The following is a 6,698-nucleotide window of genomic DNA, read 5'->3' as shown; positions in this document are numbered from 1 at the left end:
GGACCCAGCAACTGAGGTCCCTCCCTTCACTGCCTAGCAGTAGAGAACAGGAAATGGGACAAAGCTAAATTTGAGACCTCATCTTTGCGGGGCTCTAACTGTTGGCCTCCATTCCTTTGCAGTGCTGGGCTAGAACCTGGGGCCCATGAGTGCTACTGCTGAGCTATGCTGAGCTGTGCTGAGCTAGGCTGAGCTGTGCTGAGCTAGGCTGAGCTGTGCTGAGCTATGCTGAGCTGTGCTGAGCTAGGCTGAGCTGCGCTGAGCTGTGCCCTCACGCCAACCCTTTACCTCTTGGTTCTTCACTTCTGACCCTGAGAAAAGAGAAGAAAGTCATAGGTGGTCGAATAGCAGGGAGAGGGAGTCTTCTGTCGAGGGACAGCAAATTGCGTATCTGTCCTAAAACCATGCCAACATTAAGTGTGTACACAGGCCTCACTGTGTCGAGTCCTGAGCTAGGCACCCCTGAGCACATCTCCTCGTATTCGTCTGTGTCAGGCAGGCTGTCTATTAGCAGAGAGCTGTAGAGCTGGCTTTCTAGGTTGGAATCCCGGCTGTTAGCCTAGGCTCTCACTAGCTGTGTGACCTCAGACAGATCACCCAGCCTTTCTGGGTTTTATTTAGAAAGCAGGGTTGTGGCTAGCGTGGGGGTTAACCCTGCCTTGTAAAAAATATTTTTTCATTTTATGTGTATGAGTGTTTTGCCTGTATATATGCTTGTGTACCACATCTGCTCCTGATACCCAAGAGGAAATAGGCCAGAAGGTGTTGGATCCTCTAGCACTGGAGCTAGGGATGGTTACAAGCCACTGTGTGGATGCTGGGAACTGAACCTTGGTCTTCTGCCAGAGCAGTTATTAAGCCAACTCTCCAGCTTATGGGGGTGAACCCCTTTAATCCTAGTACTTGGGAGACTGAAGCCGAAGGATCAAGAGTTCTAGACCAACTTGATTTAAATAGCCCAGCCCTGTCTCAAAAATAACGTTTCCTTTGTTTTTTTGTTTGTTTGTTTTGTTTTTACTGAGCATGGTGGCTTGCCTTTAAGTCCCAGCACTTCAGAGGCAGAGGCGGAAAGGTCTCAACCCAATCATCTCAGCATAGTGTGCATGGTAAGGTCCAGGCTAGTCAAGGTTACACAATGAGACCTTGTCTCAATAAACCATAATAATAATAGTAATAATAATAGTAAAGCAAAAATAAAAAAGAATGTAAAAGAGAAGAGAAAGCAGAGCTGTAGCTTGCAGAAAATGTTCTAAAATTGAACGGGGATGTGGACATGGGCACTTGATTTTATATACGATAAACGGGATCCAGAGAAGCATGCCTAGTGCTAGCGTCAAAGGCAGGAGGCCATGTGGTCTCTGCTGGTTTCTGATCTCGACTCAGGGAGTCCTGGGGATGAGGCAGCTCTATAGCCATTTCCTCGGTCTTTCCCTAATTCCTACAGTCACAACGAGATTTAAAGAGTGCTCAGCCTCAGTCCTGGCTGCACCTTCCTTATTCTGACCTTTAAGGTCTTCTGTTTAGTGCTCATAAGAAAGGTGGTCTTCCATGCTTGCACCCCACGGTCAGGCCCCTCAGCATAGCAGGCCCACTGCCCATTCCCATACTCTGCTGGGCACCCAACCTGCATGTTAGGGGTGCAGCTGGGGGGCCTTTGCATTCCTTGACAAATATTTGCCAGGCACCTCCTGGGTGCCAGGCCCAGTTCTAAGCCCTGGGGGCTCGGCATGGTGCAGAACCAGCAAAGGTGCCAGCCCCGGAGGGAAGGCAGACAGTGAGCCTGATAAACAAGGGTGTGTCCCGTCCTTGGGACGGTGCTGGGTGCTGTGGGAAAGAGCTCAGCAGGGCCCTCAGAGTGTAGGCAGCTGCAGGATTAGCAGAGGGGGCCTGGGTACCCACTTCTCCTACCCTCGGTCACCCTTTCTTTCTCAGACTGGAAGTGTGGGGGTAAAGGGTGCAGGGCTCAGTTTGGGCCTCAACATCTGTCCAAAACCCAAAACTGATCGCCTCTCTGTAACCGCCCTCTCTGCCTCTCTGATATAACATATGTGTCCACCTAAGACCTGGAGACATAATGACTGCGCCTTCTCCTGTACAGAATCTGGGCCTGGACAGGCACTGAAATTCTCGACCATGGCACTCTGAGCCAGGGGGCAGGGTGGGGGCAACTGGTAGCCCAGAGAGGCACTTCCACCTGGAGCCCTAGATTTAGCTCCTGGGGGTGGGCCTGGTTTATTTTTACCTCTGCCTGTCACCCTGGCAGCACCAGGCTACACCATCTTTGCAGAGTCTTGGGGTCCTGCCATACTTTGGGGGGAACCTGGCTTTGAATGCTGGGCCTCCAACTCTCACTGGGCCACCAGACCCCCTATATTCATAAAGTTCCTGAATCAAGGGCGCTAGGCTGGGTACCTAGGACGGGATCAGTGCTACAGGCTGGCAGCTACCATACCCAGCCTGGTGGCATTTGGTTTGGCGCCATGCCTGCCCCACCCCCACCCTGTGCCTGGGCAGAGCCGAGCGGCTGCTAGTGCCAGTCTCCATTTCGGAGTTTGCAGTGGGGGGGGGCATGCTGGGCATCTCCAGTCCCCTGCCTGTCCCGTGCAGCCTGAGGCCTGTTCTCCCCCATGCCTACTCATTGGAAGGGCTTGGGGCTGCTTTGCCCGTTGCCCCTTTGCAGCCTGGAACTTGGCGAGGATGTCTGCCTGGCTTCCATCTTTCCTTAGTGCTCTTTCTCTCTCTTCATCCTTCTCTGCTTGCTATGGCTCACCATTCCTGGCATCACCTACCTCCCCCTCCCGTAGGCGCCAACTTCACTTCCAACCCTGCCATTGTTGGCTCTCCCAGCCTTCTCTGCCGCCTAGGGCTGGGACCAAAAATGGGGGTTTGGGAGGTGTGGGCATTGGGGGCTTGCTGGTTGCTTATCTGCATGTCTGGAATGGGCATGTTCTCTAAGCCAGTTGGCTGACCTGCCTCTTCATTTAGCCTCAAGGTGGGCAGAGCTAGGCTTCGGCAAAAGCAGGGATTCTTTCATTTCTGAAAGCCCCTAGGCCTTGTGCTGGCCTCTGGACATCCAGGAGAGCAGTGTGGCCGTTATCTGCATGCCAGTTGTGGGCAGGCAAAAGCAAGACTTCACGGATGGGATACCCACACCCTTCCCCTTATGTTTCTCCCAGCACTACTGGAGTCCTGCTGCCATTCCCTAGAGCTGGGATGGGGCTGACCAAGCCTGGTATTGGGCACTTGTGCCCCCAGAGGGACAAGGGACTTTGGAGGAACCGGTTTACTGCCCCCCTCCCCCAAGCCCGCTGCCCGAGTCTCTCTGCACTAAACAAAGTTTGCTAAGTAACTTCAAATGTTATTTGAGGACGGCCTGGCCTCAGCCCAAGGCGGCCCTGTGGAAACTTGTTTTTCGCTGCCGAGGCTGCAAGTATCAAAGACACACTTTCGGATGAGGGGGGTGTGCTTCCATGCCTCTCCCCCTCTGCAGCAGGGGCTGGCCCCGAACGGACACTCAGAGCAGACACACTCAGGACACACGTACCTTCCTGGGACATGCACACCATTGACAGCAACAAGCCTGCCATAACATGCAACACACACACACTGATGGAGGCCTGAACCATGTGTGCCTTGTATGCAACACAGGGTAGAGAGCCCCTAGCCCATGTCCCCAGAATTCTTCCAGCTCGTGAGACTTTTTGTCCTTAGTGCCTGTCACACAGCTCATATGCTCAGAGTAGTTTTTTGTTTTGGGTTCCTGGATATACTTGGATAAATCTCTTCAGCCTCAGTTTCCCTACCCATACAGGGAAGCTGGCCAGTGGGAGAAGCTGAATCCCACACTGGTTAGAATTCCTAGGTTGTAGCTAGAATTCCTTGGTCTGGCTGCTTTTTGGCTGTGTTTGGGGTGCCTGGTTTATCCTGAAGGGTTGAGCCCTGAGCTCAGCTCTGAGCATGGGGCCTGTTGTATGAATGGCACTTACAGGAAGTGGCTGGAATTGTGACTGTGTGACATGGTGTGTACTGGCCCCACCTGGAGGCCCTAACACCTGCAGACCCATATCTTCCAAGCCCCCCCCCCCAGTAGCCTGTGTCGACCTTGCCGACATGATCCCCTCTAGCCTTCCCTTCCCTCCAGCTTTCCTTCTTTCTCTTTCTTTCCATTTTACCAGTGCTGGAGAATTTATTCCAGGGCCCGAGCAAGCAAGTGCCCCACCACTGAGCTGCACCCCAGCTTTTCTTATTCTGCCCCTTCCTGTCTCAGTCTGTGTCCTCTGTCCTCAAATCCCTTTTCTTTCTTCTCCAGGTCTCCATGCCTTCTGCTAGGTCAGAAAAAGAGAGAAATGTTTACATGACATTTGTCCCTCGCAGAAGCCAGCCAGGCCTCAGGTTCTCCATTCATTGAGGGCTCCAGTCACTCCCTTGGGGCTGGGGGTCACCGAAATCCCAACAAGGACTGAGCTCTTAAGCGGACACAGTGGGGGGTGCTTTGTTACTCGATCTTCTGTCTCCTCTGAGGGTAGCGAACTGATGGACCCCCTGGAATATAATGGAAAAAACAAGATTTGAGGGGACAGTGGGATACCACCCCCCACACACCACGAGAGCTTACCACCCCCACCGTCACATAAATCCTCACTGAGGTGGGTTTGTAGGGTCTCCCAGCCCCAGCCACTGATCATCTCCACTCACAGGCAATGCCCGCAACACCCGCCACCCGCAGTCTGTCGCGCGGTGACAGCCTGTCACAGGCACTGCCGCACACCGGCACAATCTGTCGTCCACGCACAGTCTCACACACAACCTGTCACACACACACATACACACACACATACACACACACACACACACACAGCGGCACAGTCACACAGCCAGCCTCATGCGATCACACCAAGCGTCACAGCTTGTCACAGACATAGATTCCTCACAATCAAAATAACAGCTACAGACCCATCTCCAGAGCAGTTAGTTCCCAGGGCCGGTGGGCCTGCAGAGGTACCTGTGACCTGCCATCTTCCTAACACGGGGCAGCTATGAGTAGCCTGTTTATAGAAAAGAAAATAGAGGCCAACAGGTCAGGTACCCTATGGGGCTGGGGAGCAGTTAACCAGGTCACCTCACATTTCCTGTCCCCCCAGACTTGACTCCTCCTCCCTAGGAATTCCAGATGTCCCAAAGCCAGGCTATGAAGTAGAACCTGTGACTCTTGCTTAAGGGTGATTAAACTGTCGGTAGCTGGGGCAAATTGAAGTGAACCTCTGACCCAGATGCTCTCTGGTCCCAAATGGTGCTCTGGTGGGCACTGGAATCCTATGGAGTTCTATGCATGATGTGTGCCTGTAATCCCAACACTCAGGAGGCAGAGGCTGAGGCTGGAGGATCGCTGAAAGTTTGAGGCCAGCCTGATATTCATAGTTTCAGACTAGGCTGGCCTAGAGTGAGAACCTTGTTTCAAAAAGTCAAAACCAAAATCCAAACCAGGAAACCCAACCAATCACCTCCCAACCGAGAAAGACGACCGACCGTAGCAACACAAAAAGCCATTAGGCAATGTAGGGCTATCGGAGGCTACTGTGTGTACCATGGGCACCGAGTTGTGGGTCTGATGTGTGTCTGTATGATGGTAAGACTAGCATGGCCATGTGGTCTGCAGTGGTGGCAGTCTGTGGTCCTGGGGGGGGGGTTCCAGCTGGTAGATTCAGGTCTGGCAGCAAGGCTTCAGTGCCTGCCCTGTACACGTGGCTGGAATGGCACTGTGGCTTCTAGGTCTCACCCCTGTGCCAGGCCAGGCCCCAGCATCTCCAGGCATCTGCGCCTCTACCCCCGGAGGCCCTCTGCGTTCCAGGGCGCTTCATTCTCCTTTTAGCCGCCTTCTTTAGCTTTCCCTTCTTTGTTCCACCCCCGCCGGCTCTTGGGGCTTCCCCCATTGGAGTTGCCTCAGCCAAAAGCAACACTGCTCCAACGACAACCCTCCGAAGCCTGCAGGGTGAGGGCCCTGCCCCTTGGCCCACTCGGAGCCCAGCTCCCAGCTCCTCTGGGTCGCAACAGCAACCAGGATACACGTGGCCCTGGCTGCAGCTTGGGCGTAGGATGTAGTGTGTGTGGGGGCGCCTGCAATGTAGACTCCTTTGATACCTCAGTAAAGCTTTGGGGGAAGTGCACACACCTAAACAGGATCCAGCGGTGAGGATCCCATAAGAGTCCCTAGTCACCTCGGATCAGGATCTTAATCTTCTTCACTTGTCCAGGTCTACCACCCCAGAAAGGCTGCAGGGGGCATACATACTCCTAAAGAAGCCCGGTTGGGCCTCGGAGCCCTGACACTCAGTCCCTCCCCTGTGTATGCCGAGATGAGGGAATCCTAGCACGTGTACGACAATGCGCCTATTCACGGAGGTTCCTGACTCAGGTGGTCTGTGTGTTTGCAGGATCCTCTAGTGCCCACGCTTGTGGCTCCAAGCACACTGGCACGCAGCATTTCCTCAGCCTGCACACGAGTGTGTTTCACTTGAACTGCACACCTGCCAGACTGCCCAGGGCATCTGGTTCCAAAGCCTTATTCAGGCTGTTGAGGGGAAGGGGCCTGTAGGAGAGGCCTAATTCATTCTCTCTCTCTTCTCTTCTCTTCTCTTCTCTTCTCTTCTCTTCTCTTCTCTTCTCTTCTCTTCTCTTCTCTTCTTTCTCTCTCTCTCTCT

This window comes from Microtus ochrogaster, unplaced genomic scaffold (assembly GCF_000317375.1).
Source record: "Microtus ochrogaster isolate Prairie Vole_2 unplaced genomic scaffold, MicOch1.0 UNK15, whole genome shotgun sequence".
NCBI lineage: Eukaryota > Metazoa > Chordata > Mammalia > Rodentia > Cricetidae > Microtus > Microtus ochrogaster.
This window is presented reverse-complemented; position numbering follows the sequence as displayed.